Source organism: Phasianus colchicus, chromosome 19 (genome assembly GCF_987193195.1).
Source record: "Phasianus colchicus chromosome 19, bPhaCol1.hap1.1, whole genome shotgun sequence".
NCBI classification, from domain to species: domain Eukaryota; kingdom Metazoa; phylum Chordata; class Aves; order Galliformes; family Phasianidae; genus Phasianus; species Phasianus colchicus.
In genome coordinates this window covers 530,413-545,465 of record NC_143454.1, presented here as the reverse complement: position 1 = coordinate 545,465, position 15,053 = coordinate 530,413, and the positions used below count along the sequence as shown (strand labels likewise).

Below are 15,053 nucleotides of genomic sequence, written 5' to 3'. Positions count from 1 at the left end.
GCCGCGGTCGGCAGGGAGGGCGTTCCGCCGCGTGCGGCGGGGAGCTCCCTTAGCGGCGCGCGAGCGCCGGCCTTCCGCCGTTCCCTCTCGCTCGCTCCCTCTCGCTCGCTCCCTCTCGCTCGCTCCCTCTCGCTCGCTCCCTCTCGCTCGCTCCCTCTCGCTCGCTCCCTCTCGCTCGCTCCCTCTCGCTCGCTCCCTCTCGCTCGCTCCCTCTCGCTCGCTCCCTCTCGCTCGCTCCCTCTCGCTCGCTCCTTCTCGCTCGCTCCCTCTCCCGGCGCACGAGGCCCGAGGTGGAGCGGTACGTCGCCTCCGTGCAGGCCGCCGCCTCCTCTCCCAGAGCGGTGAGTGCTGCGGCCCGGCCGGCGCCGCCGGCGGCGCTCCCTCGGCCTTCCCCGGGCCGCGGTGGGGGCCGCTCCCCGCCCGCCCCGTCCCTCCGCCCCTCCCGTGGGTGCCGGGCCCGAGGGCGGGCTCCTCCGGCGGGGAGTCGAAGCCGAGGGAGGCTGCCGGCGGGCGGGCGCGGAGTCGCCTCCTCGGAAACGCGGTTCGCCGCAGCTGCGCGCCTCGGAAAGCCGCTGAGCCCTCGGCGGCTTCGGAAGGAGCCCGGCGGCGGGGCGGAGTTCGGCTCCCTCCCGTTCCGTGGGCACGGTCCCCGGGCTTCCGGCCTTCCCTCTCTCGAGGAGCCGGAATAGGGAACGCGTGCCGTTCGGCTTTGGGCTCGTTTGGCCGCTGTGCGGCTGCTGTTGCCGTGGGTGCGACGGCGTTGTGAAACGCCGGCAGGAAGAGAGGGAGAGGCGGGGGGAAATAGCTCTGCTGCCTGCGTTGGTGGCTGGGCAGCCGGGTGATCCCCTGCTCTCTGGAACGACTGGCTGTGGAGCGCGGTCGGTGATGGAAGTAGCTGCTGGTCTTCCTGTTGCGTTGATTTTGGAGAGGAGGGTTGTGCGAGGCTGCCGGCGTTTCTTTTGAAGTTCCTTTCCAGCCCCGTTTACGAGGAGGCGGGGCAGGCGAGAGAGGAAGGTGACAGAAGCATGGACAGGAGGAGCTTGATTTGTGGCATTTGTTTTCTTCTGCAACGTAGATAGGTTGCAAGAGAAACAGCTTGTATGTAGCTGACCCCATTCTCCTCTCTTTAGTCGGAAGTGTGCTTGTGAAAAGTAACAAGTGTGAGGACTTGCTTTGCTACTAACCTCAGTTTCGCTTTGGTAGCCTTTGCCAGTTACTGGGAAGAAATGTTATTTTCTTACTCCTGTGTCTTTCAAAAACAAGGCCCAGAGTACAAGGAGTGAACTGGAGCTGATAACTGTGAAGACACTTTTGGAAGTATTATGCACCCCTGGAAAGAAGGGTCTCCCTACTCAATTACTTCAAAAATACTGTATATTTAAAATGTACCTTTTGGTTTTTTTTCTTCAGAGATCGTTAAAAGGATTCTTTTTTGCTAAGCTGTACTTTGAGATAAAAGAATATGAACTTGCTAAGAGGTAATAAACGTTACGTATGTTGTTCTGTTCTTTAAAGTGTGATGGGAAAGCTAAATGAAGTAGAGTGGAGAAATGAAGACCGTTGTCATGCTGTTTTAAGGTAGCAGCAAATGGGAAATGTGGTGCCATTTAAATCTTCCTAAAACGGCAACTTAAAGCATGGGTAGTTGCGTGGTGCTGTAAAAACCCATCCGGTAGAAATGTCTTTTATGCCATCGTGTTTGACCCTACCTGTAGGGAGGTGTGCTGCCTCCCTGGGGCAAGGGTCAGGGACATTGCTAGGAAACTTCCTGGTCTGATTGGCCCTTCTGATTATTACCCGTTATTGATAGTTCAGGCTGGCAGCGATGAAGTCGCTGAGAGAAGCCTGAGGTCTATCAAGGAAGACTTCAGGGGACTGGGGTGGGTAGTTGAAGGAACAGGTGGTTTTTTCTTCCCTACCTTCAGTGGCAGGGAAGGATACCGAGAGCATCCAAAAAACCCGCCTCATAAATAAATGGCTAAGAAGTTGGTGCAAGCACAGGAACTTCGGTTTTTTTGACCACGGGGCAATTTACTCTGCGCCTGGCATGATGGCTGCAGATGGAAGTAGCCTGTCTCCAAGGGGTAAGAGGATCCTAGCCCAGGAACTGGCAGGGCTCATTGAAAGGTGTTTAAACTAGGTATGAAGGGGGAAGGGGACAGAATGAGGGCCACTGGGGTTGAGCGGGTAGTTCGTGGCTCAAAACGGAGTTCGATGGGTGAAAAGGGTGGAGTTCAAAGGGATGGAGAGAGGCAGGGGGGTGCTGCTTCCCTAAAGTGTCTATACACTAATGCACGCAGCATGGGAAGTAAACAGGAAGAGTTGGAGATCTGTGTGCGGTCGCAAGGCCATGATCTCATTGCCATCACGGAGATGTGGTGGGACAGCTCGCATGACTGGAATGTTGTCATGGAGGGCTATGTGCTTTTTAGGAAAGATCGGCTGGCGAGGCGGGGGTGGTGGAGTTGCTCTTTATGTGAGAGAGCAGCTAGAATGTATTGAACTCCACCTGGGGGAGGGTGAAGTAGCAGTAGAGAGCTTGTGGGTGAGAATCAAGGGGCAGGCTGGTATGGGTGACACCGTTGTGGGTGTGTACTACAGGCCCCCTGATCAGGAGGAGGAGGTTGACGAGGCCTTCCACAAGCAACTGAAAGTAGCGTCGCAATCCCAGGCGCTAGTGCTTATGGGGGACTTCAATTATCCGGATATTTGCTGGAAAAGCAACATGGCCAGGCACGCGCGGTCCAGACGGTTCCTGCAATGTGTCGAAGACAACTTTCTGATGCAGATGGTGGAGGAACTGACGAGGGGAGGGGTGTTACTGGACCTTATTCTCACAAATAAGGACGGGTTTGTTAAGGAAGTAAAAGTTGGGGGTAGCTTGGGTTGTAGTGACCACGAGATGGTGGAGTTCAAGATCTTGAGTGGAAGGAGCAAAGCAAAAAGTAGGATTGCTACCCTGGACTTTAGGAGAGCCAACTTTGATCTCTTCCGGGACCTACTTGGAACTATCCCGTGGGCTAGGGTGTTAGAAGGTAAGGGGGCCTGTGAGAGCTGGTTGGCATTTAAACAGCTCTTCTTCCAAGCCCAGGATCGGTGCGTCCCTGTGAGCAAGAAATCAGGAAAGGGTGGCAGGAGACCTGTGTGGATGAGCAAGGAGCTCATGCGCAAACTCAAAGGGAAAAAGAAGGTCCATGAAATGTGGAAAAAGGGTCTGACCACTCGGGAAGAATATAGAAATGTTGTCAGGGCCTGCAGGGATGCGACGAGGAAGGCTAAAGCCCACCTGGAATTGAATCTAGCAAAGGTGGTAAAGGATAATAAAAAAGGCTTTTTTAAGTATGTTAACAGTAAAAGGAAGTCTAGGGAGAATGTAGGTCCCCTACTAAGTGAGGGGGGTGTTCTGGTAACGGGGGATGCTGAGAAGGCGGAGGTACTGAATGCCTTCTTTGCTTCTGTCTTCAGTGAAAAAGCTCCCCCTCGGGAATCCCAGGCCCTGGTGGTTAGTGAGAAGGTCTGGGTAATGGAAGACTTCCCTTTAGTCAGGGAAGAGGCGGTCCGAGAGCGCCTAGGCAACACCAATGTTCATAAATCCATGGGACCCGATGGGATGCATCCACGGGTGCTGAGGGAGCTGGCAGAGGTGATTGCTGAACCACTCTCTATCATCTTTGAGAGGTCTTGGAGAATGGGGGAGGTGCCTGAAGACTGGAGGATAGCCAATGTCACTCCGGTCTTCAAAAAGGGCAAGAAGGAAGATCCAGGTAATTACAGGCCAGTCAGCCTCACCTCTGTCCCTGGAAAGGTGATGGAACAGATTGTGCTGGATGCCATCTCCAGACAACTGGAAGAAAAGGAGGTTATTAGGAGTAGTCAGCACGGGTTCACCAGGGGGAGGTCGTGCTTGACCAACCTGGTAGCCTTCTATGATGTTGTCACTGGCTGGGTGGATGGGGGGAGAGCAGTGGATGTAGTCTACCTTGATTTCAGCAAGGCATTTGACACTGTCTCCCACGACATCCTTATAACGAAGCTGAGGAAGTGTGGATAGATGAGTGGACAGTGAGGTGGGTTGAGAACTGGCTGACTGGCAGAGCACAGAGGGTTGTCGTTGGCGGTGCAGAGTCTGGTTGGAGACCTGTAACCAGCGGTGTTCCCCAGGGGTCGGTGCTGGGTCCGGTCCTGTTCAACATCTTCATCAATGACCTTGATGAGGGGATAGTGGACACCCTCAGCAAGTTTGCTGATGATACGAAGTTGGGAGGATTGGCTGACATGCCCGAAGGCTGTGCTGCCATTCAGCGAGACCTGGACAGGCTGGAGAGCTGGGCAGTAAGAAACCAGATGAGGTTTAACAAAAGCAAGTGTAGAGTCTTGCACCTAGGGAGGAATAATTGCATGCACCGGTACAGGATGGGGGATGAGCTGCTGGAGAGGAGCTCTGCAGAGAGGGACCTGGGTGTCCTGGTGGACGACAGGTTGGCCATGAGCCAGCAGTGTGCACTTGTGGCCAAAAAGGCCAATGGCATTCTGGGGTGCATTAAAAAGAGCATGGCCAGCAGGTCGAGGGAGGTGATCCTCCCCCTCTACTCTGCCCTGGTAAGGCCTCATCTGGAGTACTGTGTCCAGTTCTGGGCTCCTCAGTACAAAAAAGACAGGGATCTCTTGGAAAGAGTCCAGCGGAGAGCCACAAAGATGGTGAAGGGCCTGGAGCATCTCCCCTATGAAGAAAGGCTGAGTGATCTGGGTCTGTTTAGCCTTGAGAAGAGAAGACTGAGAGGGGACCTGATCCAGGTCTATAAATATCTGAGGTGTGGGGGGCAAAGTGGCGAGGCCAGACTGTTTTCAGCAGTGTGTGGAGACAGGACAAGGGGAAATGGCCAGAAGCTGGAGCATAGGAAGTTCCGCACCAATGTGCGCAAGAACTTCTTTAGGTGAGGTGACGGAGCACTGGAACAGGCTGCCCAGGGAGGTTGTGGAGTCTCCTCTGGAGATATTCAAGACCCGCCTGGACGCCTACCTGTGCGACCTGGTGTAGGGATCCTGCTTTGGCAGGGGGGTTGGACTCGATGATCTCTGGAGGTCCCTTCCAACCCCTATGATTCTGTGATTCTGTGTTACGTTCTTCTTACAGTTCCTGTGAGCTACTGCTTTATTTAATGAAGGCCAGTGCTTGCAGGCAAATATGCAACATCTGTACGTGTAGCAATAATGTTGTGCCTCACTTGAAGATCTCGATCAAGCCCCTTGAACTAAATACAGCTAACTGTCCTGTATGACAGATTAAAGTCCCACGTTAGCTGCAAGGTGTGGGGGGACTTGTAATACTGAGGAATACTGATCCTTCTGTTTTTTCTTTCTTTCTTTATTTACTCTGTAGATATACATCTATTTATCTCAGTGTCTGAGAGAGAGATCCCAAAGCGCACAGGTTTCTGGGACAGATCTACGAGGCTCAGGATAACACGGAAAAAGCTTTTGGGTGTTACAAGGTAAGCACCTCACTCACCTCCCTGATGTCCTGCTTTATTCCTTTGTAAATGGACTTGATCTTTCTGCTTCCTGCTCTGATAGTCTTCTTCCCGCTGCCCTTTGGACTAAGAATATCTGAGCCCTGTAGAATTCTGCAGTAGGGATTATGGTGACAGCAGTAATCCACCTGCTACTGAAAGACTGGACTGAGAGTGTTTTTCAGTTGCATTGTTTGTTTTCTTGTTAGCGGTGGGCTTTTTGTTTGTTTGTTTCCTCAGAGGTAGAGGGAATGGGGCAAATACAGTTCCGATTAGGTAAGCATATAAATGTGAACTTCACAGTCTGTGTTTCATTATTCGGGCACCGGGGAGGGAGAGGATACACACAAAAGTCTTGTTGCCAGCACAGTGACTGAGTGCCATCAGTCTTTGTGACTTAATTCTGTTTTCCGGAAGCCTCCGTATTAGGTTAGGCTAGAGATACCCCTGGTCTGTCTGTCTGAGTAGAGCAGCAGCGGGTGGTAGAGGAGCTGGTTTTGACATTGTTTCTCTTACGGTGTTCTGAATTCCAGCAGTTGTCTGGGTGTTACAAACCAATGGTGGCCTTCTTGAAAGGGAGGCTTTTCTTAAAGTAGTGAGAAAGTATTTATTGATAGTTCTAATTTGACTTGCTGGGTCTGTTTAATGGGGGACATGTTTGACATGTTTTCTTTCTTGTTCTACGTGGACTGCAAGATCAAGTTACTAGTAACCTTTTTTCTTATGTGTATGCATGGGGAAAACCAGCGTTCTGTGGAGCTGAATCCAATGCAGAAAGATCTTGTACTGAAGATTGCAGAGTTACTATGCAGTAACGACATCGCTGATGGAAGAGCAGAGTACTGGGTTGAGAAAGCTGCCAGGCTCTTCCCTGGGAATCCTGCTACTTACAGATTGAAGGTAAATTCCAGCTTCTGATCTCTGTTCTGTGCCTAGAAGAAACTTTTGTTGTGTCAAGTGATGGGAAAACCATATTACCCAAGAGGTCAAGATTAGATAGGTTAAGTATTGTCTCTATTACATGACTACACTGCTTTCTAGTTTTTTTTAATTTGAGTTGAAAACTGTCAAGTGTAGGAGATGCTGTTATTCCCTAATACTGTGTAAATGCTTTCAGTCATACAATCTCACTTTTGTACAGGCGTTAGTTTTCTGGAGCGCAACTGCAATGAAATTGAAGTCTTGAGAGGCTTGTGCTTTGGGATTTTTTGTGTGGTTATGTTATTTTATTTTTTTAGACAAGCTGTTCTGTATTGACGTGTGGCATCTTTGAACCAGGTGGTTTGACAGTCTTAACTTAGCATCTAACTTAGCATCTACAAGATGCAAACTCTAAAGCTTTGGGTTTTTGTTTTTTTTTTTTCCCCTCACTTCTAAAATGTTTGTCAAACTCTCTGTAGCACCTACCAGCTTTCCAGAGCAGTTTGAGTAATGTAGCCTGTAATGGCAATGAGAAAACAGTCAGGTAACGTAGTTGCTGAAGAGGCTCTCGTAGAGAATGAAATTTTAACGTGTTGCCTTCGTATTTGATAGGAGCAGTTACTGGAACGTAAAGGCGAAGATGGCTGGAATCAGCTCTTTGATATGACTCAAACCGAGCTCTATGCGAGACCAGACGATCCCTACCTTAACATCAGACTGGTTGCTCTCTACCGTTCAAATAATAGATTAAGAGATGCTGTGCTTCATTGTCAGGAGGCGGAGAAGAAAATACCTGTAGACTCCAGCTTGGAGTGGTGTTTGTGCGTCGTAAAGACATTTGAGGTATTTAATCGTGTTTTGATCCTGTCATAATCTCCCATGTCCTTGAAACCGGTGTTATTCTCTTAGTATCGTTACAATGGCAGCTAATTCTCAAGTGGCTTAACTCCTTTAAATGTAATGTCTGTGGAAACAATGATTTATTTAGGATTTTCTTAAGCCTTAAAGAGTTGTTTAGTTTCTAGCTGAGGTACTAAGTTAGATATAGCAGTTCCATCAGGGAGGGAATTGCTGAGGCATATAGTTCCTGGAACATTGCTGCTGAAGAATACGTTAACATCTCACCTGGGAAACTGGATTATGTAGCAAGATGTTCTGGAGAAACTCTTGCCTTCATAGAAGGATGGCGGTTCCTCATTCTGTGATGAACTTGATTCTTTAGGAATACCTTCAATCAGTACGGGACTTGGAGGCTGATAAAAATAATTGGAGAGCTGTCAAGAAGGATCATCTGCTGGCCTATTCTAGCTTGGTTAAAATGATGCTTGCTTCTAGAGATGTTTGAGAAAGCAGAGGGGCCCTTGAAAGGTACTCTTTTAACTGTTCTGCTTATTTAAAAAAAGAAAAAAAAAAAAGAAAAAAATTGAATATTTTTTCTGGGTCACCGAACTTCTAGCAGGCATCATTTTCAGTGAGTAGCTGTTTTATGGATGGAAGAGGAGTTCCTCTGTACTAACTGCAAAGGGCAAATGTTGCTAGGCTTGATCCGCAAGCTGTGTCTGAGCTAAAGGCCTCAGAGAAGACTCAGCGATAGGGGTCTAGTATAAATCCTGGGAGACCAGGACTTGGTTGAAAATGAATCTTTTCTATGTTCCAGTTTTGATCGTGTGCTTCACTCTGTGAAGCCGTGTGCGAATGGACCTGATGAGCTGTCTCGTACCTTCCTTGAAATGAAAGGACACTTCTACATGCACGCTGGAACTTTCCTGCTGAAAACGGCCCAGAACAACGAGGCACAATGGAGAGATGCATGTGAACTCGCAGCATTGTGTTATCTGAAAAGTTTCCATGTAAGTCACTGTTCAGTTTGTGCCTGTAATTGTTGCAGTTCTTGGATGCTCTCACTGTACGTGCACTGAACGCCTGCATTCCAAAAACTAACTACTGTTTTTGAGGCTGTCTCCTGGCCAAATCTTACCCTTCCATACTTGTTCAAAAGATTTCAAGTAGTGTGAAGAAAATCTCATCTGTTTCACTTGTCAGAAGTAAAGTGACTAAGGGCTAATGAGTGTGTTTCCTATAGGCTATTCCCTTCTCTGTAATGCAGCTAAAATAACTAGTATTAAGGTTAGTAGTATGGGGGGGAGGGGAATGACCTGAGTAGCTCTCATATACTAATTGCATAAGCAGCAGAGCTTGATCAAGCTTAATTCTTTGCTTTATGGAATAAAATCAGCTTTCCCTTTTGCACAAGTGCTTGCGTTCAAAACATCGCTTTCTCTTGTGCGCTCTTACAGCTATTTGCAATTGTTCAGTTACTCACCTTGTGTCCTTTTCAGGAAAGAAACAAGCTTGTTTCCTAACTTTTAAGACTAAATGAGGGTGAGTTGTTTTTTGTTGAGAAGAAGCTGTAGCAATTCTTTTCTTTCTTTGCCAGATTCCTAAACCAAAGTCAAAACTAATAAGAGGAGATCGTGCTGGGCAAGATGCGCTGGAAATGTTGGCCTGTGACCGAAAAAGCCAGTCTGGTAATAAAAACTAAGAATTATAAATGTTCCATTTTATGAGCAGTTAATGTCAGAGTTAATGGCTTGTTAAAGAGCACACTTGGTGTCTTGGAACATGCTATCAAACGTTCTGTATTTTGGCTACGTATGAAATACAAAAGAGCGGTTTGATCCTGACACGTAACGGGCTTTTTCTTTTTATTTCCAGGACATTAAGATAGAATTTAACTATCAGTGTCTCCGAGTCTGCTGGTTTCTGCCTACTAATATACTATTTGTAAGCATTGCTAGTCCCAAGTATAAAAGAAAATATTGCTCCTTTCCTGTCGCTTTTGTTCCCTTCTTTGTTCCAACAGGTTTGGTGCATTTTTTTTCTTTTTTTTTGGTGAAGCCGAGGTAGTTGTTTTCAGTCTTCATTATCCTGTGGGCTCTAGGTGAAAACGAAGAAAACACCGGGCATCAGGCTGAATTGTTCCTGAATAGAGGAGACTGACAGCTACTTATTTTGAAGACAATTGCAGTGTCATTGTAATAAAAATACACAGTAATTCTGGAGAACTGGATTTGAAAATGCCTTGGGACTGCTGTCAGCCCATATGCTAAAAGGGTGACTTAATTATAGGGAGAGTGTAAGTTAGAAATTTGTAAATATCTTAAGGGGAAGTCTGGATTCCCAGCCTAAAGCAGCAGGAACAACCCACTGCATCAAATATTGTTGTCCTTGTTTAAGTTGAGTGTTCTTATGTGACATTACGTTTTTCTAGGTCATATGTTGCTGAACTTAAGCCACGGCAAGGAAGACTTCTTGAAAGAGATTGTGGAAGCTTGCAAACAGAAGTGGTTTATTTACATTGTTTGAAGGCCTGTTTGGGAGTGGAGCTTCTAAAGAGAGGTCTTTTCTCGGCACAGATGATATGGGAGATGTCAGTCCCCAAGCACCAGAGCAGGGAGAACTGAGTAAATGAGATATTGGTAAGAGATGCTACTTAAACTCAACGTAAGCATGACTCTGTATTAGAGGTTCTTCTACAAGTGCTTCATTTGCCACAAAAGACAAGTGTCTGTAATAGCTGCTCGTGGTTGCCCTACTCAGAGGGTGCTTTGCAAGAAGTTTCACTTTCAGCTGTAGCTGAGGGGCAGTATCATCATGCCAGGTTCTGAAGAATTTCTCACATACTTCCTGCTTCCACACTGTTGTCTTCTGGTCTGCTCTGACTCATTTCCAATTGAAGCTGGAAAGTGCTTGTATGCTGATGAGTGCTGATAGGAAGGCCCACATTATTTATGTGTAATCTATGAACACAGGTGACAGGCATAAAAATGAAATAATTCCAGGATGAATTGTGAACTAATGATATCTTCCCATTTTTTAGGCTTAACTTGATGATGAAGTCTGGCTTTGAATTTGAGTGTAACAGGAATAGAATGATACCTTTCCTAACGAGGACGCAGATCCTAGCTTCTTGCAACCCTTGTTTTTGCATAGGTGCTGTTCGGATGCACAGTGGTAGTCTCCAGCACCTTGCATGGCTTGGCTTGCAGTGGAATTCCATGTCAGTGTTATTCCCACTGCGCAGATCATTACAACAACTTTTCCACTTGCCCCAAGAGACATCGAGACTGGAAACAGATGCTCCTGAGTCCATTTGCCTGTTGGACCTTGAAGTAAGCAAGCTTCCTAAGTTCTTAAATGCATTTAAATGCCTGTTTTTTGCTACCTAATACCTTCTGTTTGTTTGTTTTCACCAAAACAGGTTTTTTTACTCGGGATGGTGTTCACTAGCAACTTAGAACTGCAAGAGAAGTTTAATACTCAGCGTGGCACACATCAACCTCTGTTCTTACCGTTGCTGCTGTGCAAACAGTTCTGTACTGAGAAGCAAAGATCCTGGTGGGATGCTGTTTGTGCTCTTATGCAGAAAAAAACAACGTAAGGCTGCTTCAGTTTGGAAATATTGGAACCAACCTTCTAGATGGCTTCTGAATTGATTCCCATAGGTTGCGTAAAACTAGTTCCTTTTGTTTGACATCCTTTAAATGTTAAATGTTTTTTGCTGTAGGCGTGTGAGATGCTGAAGAACTTTATAAAAATGGGCTTTACATTTCTGACAGTGCATTTGTAAAGAAGAGCTAGCTTAGGACTGAAGCTGCTTGTTATGTTCATCAAACAAATGACGTGTGAACAGATGAAAAAGAGGGAATACTAATTGAGGAATATTTCTTTTGATATTCAGACCAGACTCAGCAACCAAACTGAAGCTTCTTGTACAGCACGGAGTAAGTACTGTGCGAGCCCTGGAGAAACATGGCCTTCAGCCTGCCTTAATTATACATTGGGCAAGAAGTCTGCAAAAAACAGTACGTTAAGATTATCTGTAAATAAGTATCATCTGTTTTTCTCTAATTTTGCAAACTTAATAGACTAAATAAAATCAGATGAGAATGTAGTATTGAGAACTGCTGCTACTAATTTTGATGGGATGTCATGCAAGGCAGTTGCTCTAGTCAAATACTCTTACCTCACTACTCTCAACTGCATCAGAGAAGAATAAGTATGAATAACACTCTATTTAAATATTCTGCGATAGTTTGAATTTCTCTTTCTTCAACAGGGCGTTAGCCTTAACTCCCACGACCAGAAAGAATATATTGGAAGAAGCGTCTACTACTGGAAGACAACTTTGCTTAGCTTGAGAACTATCAAAAAGCACAGAAGTATTCCCGAACCTGCGTATCCTCACTTCAGACATTTCCATAGTGTGGACATCCAGGTACTGATGGATTATTCAAAGATGAGAGTAAGAGGGGTTGTATGTCACAGGCTTACATATGAATTGTTAGCTGGTTGGTTTGTTTTTTGTTTCAGTTGGCTTTGTGTGTTGATGGGTTGTGGTTGGTTTTGTTTTTTTTTGTTTTTTTTGTCACTGTACTGCTACTACTGAGATTTGGTAGTATCTTTCTGTTGAACTTCTGAGTTTTAAAACACTCTGATTGGAAGATTCTGAACTGCCTTAGTACCTCCTCCTATTTGACTACTGCATGGGAATTGCTGAGTCAAGGCCTGAACCTCTGATTAATCACCTGAGGTGAGCATTGAGGCAGCCCTGGGAGCATAGGTGAAAGCAATTCACCTGTGCTGCAGGAAGGGGTGGAGCCTGGCTCCACCTCTCCTAGACCCATTTAAGAGCTGACTACCAGTGGGGAAGGATCTCTCTCTCTCTCTTCGGAAGATCCACTCCACTGGAGTTTCCTGAGCGAGCCCACGATATGGGTAAGCATCCTATTTATTCTCTTTGTCTTGCTGTGCCTAACTCTCTTGCTTATTTCATTGTTGTAACATCTTAATATTATTTGATTATATAATATTCCTTTATATAATTTTCATTGATTATACAACTACTTACTAGATGCTTACAGTCACTGACTGTTCCAAGTGTCCACACTGTGTCATGTGTGATATGTCTTTTGCTTTGGTTGTAGGTCTTCCAGGTTGCAGCCTATGAAGAAGAGGCACGTGTAGTTTTTGCAATGCTGGATGCAGCTGAAGGCAAAATTGATGCTTTACTAGCGTTTGAAGCTATTAAGAAAGTGGTTTCGTACTGGAATCTTGCCATTGTAAGTTTGTAAATTGCATTACCTCAGAATGCTTTTCTATTATTTACATTCTGACTGATTATTCCTAATCCATATTCTGTTACTTAGCTTTACCAAAGAAAGGCAGAAGAGGTTGAGAGTGATGATACGTTACCAGAAGAACGCAAAGCCTATCTTGTTAAAAGAAAGCATTACCTGATGAAGATCATTGACGAAAGCTCCTCTGACCCGTCAGTAGCTGACAAAGTAAGTAAAAGAATTAATGCTTGTGTGAGTTGTCGTCTTACGTTAATGTTAACAGATATAGGGCTTTCCTGGGGGAACAAAAACAACAAAAAACACCCAGAATTTCTGTGCAGAAAGCCTTGCAAACTGTTCAGCCGTAGATCAGAGCACAGCTTCTTGCTCTGAGGAAGAATTGCGATCATGACTTGCATTTCAAATACATTTCTAGCTGCCGGTATCTGTTAAAGCTGTAACGGAAATGCTGAATGCAGTGATCCAGGAGCTTGGAGAGAATGGTGAAGAGGGAAGTCTTGCCTCCGGAAATATCTCACCAGCTGCACACGTGGAAGTAAAATATTCAGTTCCATCACCTAAGAAGTTCTCTTTCTCGCCAACAAATACCTACCAGGTACGTTAGCCGGTTACTCTTCTAGGGAAGTGTTACGTTTGTATAAAAAAATCCAAGTTCAATTAGTTTTTTTCTTTTCTTTCCAGTTTTCTCCTAAGACTCTCTCTCAGTGGGCAGAAGATCACAAGTCCGTACTTCAAAAGCTGTGTCAGCACGTGCAAGCTTTAACGGTAAGCAACTTTAGTCACTATATTCGATGCAGAATGGTTGATCTTTTTGTTCTGGTAAGTACTTTGTGACCCAAGCATTGAACTTCCCTTACCAGGCTACCTCTTAACTCAGTGAAGATAACTGCTATAAACATCTGCTTAAAGTGAGTTCAAGAGTAAAACTTTGTTGCCTACAAACTCTGATTTGGTACTCAGATATGGGAAGTAATCCTGAGGATTGTGCGTGCAGAAAGTTGTGCTTTATTCAGCTTAGCTACTGTCATCTTTGTCAAAGAGGAGGAATGATTACCTCGCATGTGTAAAAGAACTGAGACCTGAGGCTAGAAAAAATGTCAATCCTACTGGGGACTCGCTGTAATAACCCAGCCTTTTCTTGGACTTCCCCCAGACGGCGAGCTCGGGCTTTACAGGCTAGAGGTGGAGCTAACACAGAGACCTCTGGATTTTCAAAAAGGAACAAGAAGGCTGAGAATCGGGTGCTTTGTTTGACGTTTTTACTGGCTGTCCTACTTAAGGATTCTGCCTGTCCATAGGCACGTTTGGTTGGTTTGGCTGGAACTTAGGAGCCTGGTGCTTATGCCTTCGGTTCTTTGTGATACAGAGCTGCGCCCTTTGCTGCCCAGGCCAAATGCACGTGTTGTTGGAAGAGATTACTCTATGCATTTTACTTTTTTTTCTTTAATGCTTTTAAAGAGTGAGAGTGGTATACGCCTTCAAGCAGGTAACATATGAAACTTGTTTGTTTGTTTGTTTTCCTTTTTTCCTTCGAGCACTGGTTCGGGGAAATATGGATGCTTTCTTCTCTGCCGCTATGTTTCCCGCAGTGGAATTTGGGGAATGGCTTCTGTTGTTGGTTTTTCAATACTGAAGAAACATAGCATTCTTTTTATTCTGCCTATGTAGAACTCCCTTTGTTTCCTCTGTAGTTTTGAGTTGTGCTCTGGAACAGAATGTTCAGCTGAATCTAGAACAGCTGCCAAAGAGGAGTCTGTGGGCAAGTGGCTCTGGATTTCCCAGGCAGAGGTCGTAAAGCTCCTTGCCTGCTCACAAAGCGTTCTCATTGTTTTTATACAGTGTTCTATTTTACTGCTGTATTGAGACTTTTATGAAAAATCCTTTGTTTCCCAAAGGTGATGCTGAGAAACACGCCTCATGATGACTTATGCTTACCTCGCATTTCATATCAATTCTCCCTTTGGGTCAAAAGTAGACCAAATCCTTGAAACCGTGCCTGGGAATCCCACTGATATTGAAACAGTTCAGCAGTGGTGCCCATGGTCAGAACGCCCTGCGGCGGCAGATCCTGGCATTGACTGTGAATGGAAGAACTGACAACAAATCGCTCGATATCAAAATTGACCCGGTGGATATTTACAAGCGCCGGGAGACCCAGACGGGATCTCAGAGTTGCATGGCCAGGTACAGAAGTTGTTTTACTGGTGGTTTTTTTGTTTGTTTTCTTTTGCAACGTTAAGGATTGTTAATCATTCCTCGCCATCCTTGGCTTCACTGCGCCCTCCTGTCCAATTGACACCAGCTTTTTCATCACCTCAGTTGCCTTCAAAAAGAAAAAAAAGCATGACAAAACCAATTTGATGATGACGTTATTTATTTATTTATTTATTTACCGATATTCTTAAGCACTTAGCAGAGTTTTGCTGGGCATAGAGAAGTTTTCCTTGTTTTTCTTCGTCTTGTTCCAACTGACGTAATTCTC

General features: G+C 45.8%; 1 pseudogene across 1 annotated transcript; it reads left to right on the top strand.

The window, feature by feature from the left end:
* On the top strand, positions 1-14,559 carry LOC149915421 (RANBP2-like and GRIP domain-containing protein 1; annotated as a pseudogene). Its single transcript, XR_016459002.1, has 19 exons — positions 1-341; positions 1,411-3,805; positions 5,135-5,139; positions 5,381-5,492; positions 6,258-6,410; positions 7,044-7,274; positions 7,654-7,799; positions 8,089-8,281; positions 8,869-8,959; positions 9,703-9,910; positions 10,425-10,603; positions 10,693-10,868; positions 11,173-11,296; positions 11,551-11,709; positions 12,419-12,553; positions 12,641-12,778; positions 12,987-13,166; positions 13,253-13,336; positions 13,725-14,559. The product of XR_016459002.1 is annotated as an RANBP2-like and GRIP domain-containing protein 1 (transcript).
* Positions 14,560-15,053: the final 494 nt, after the last annotated feature.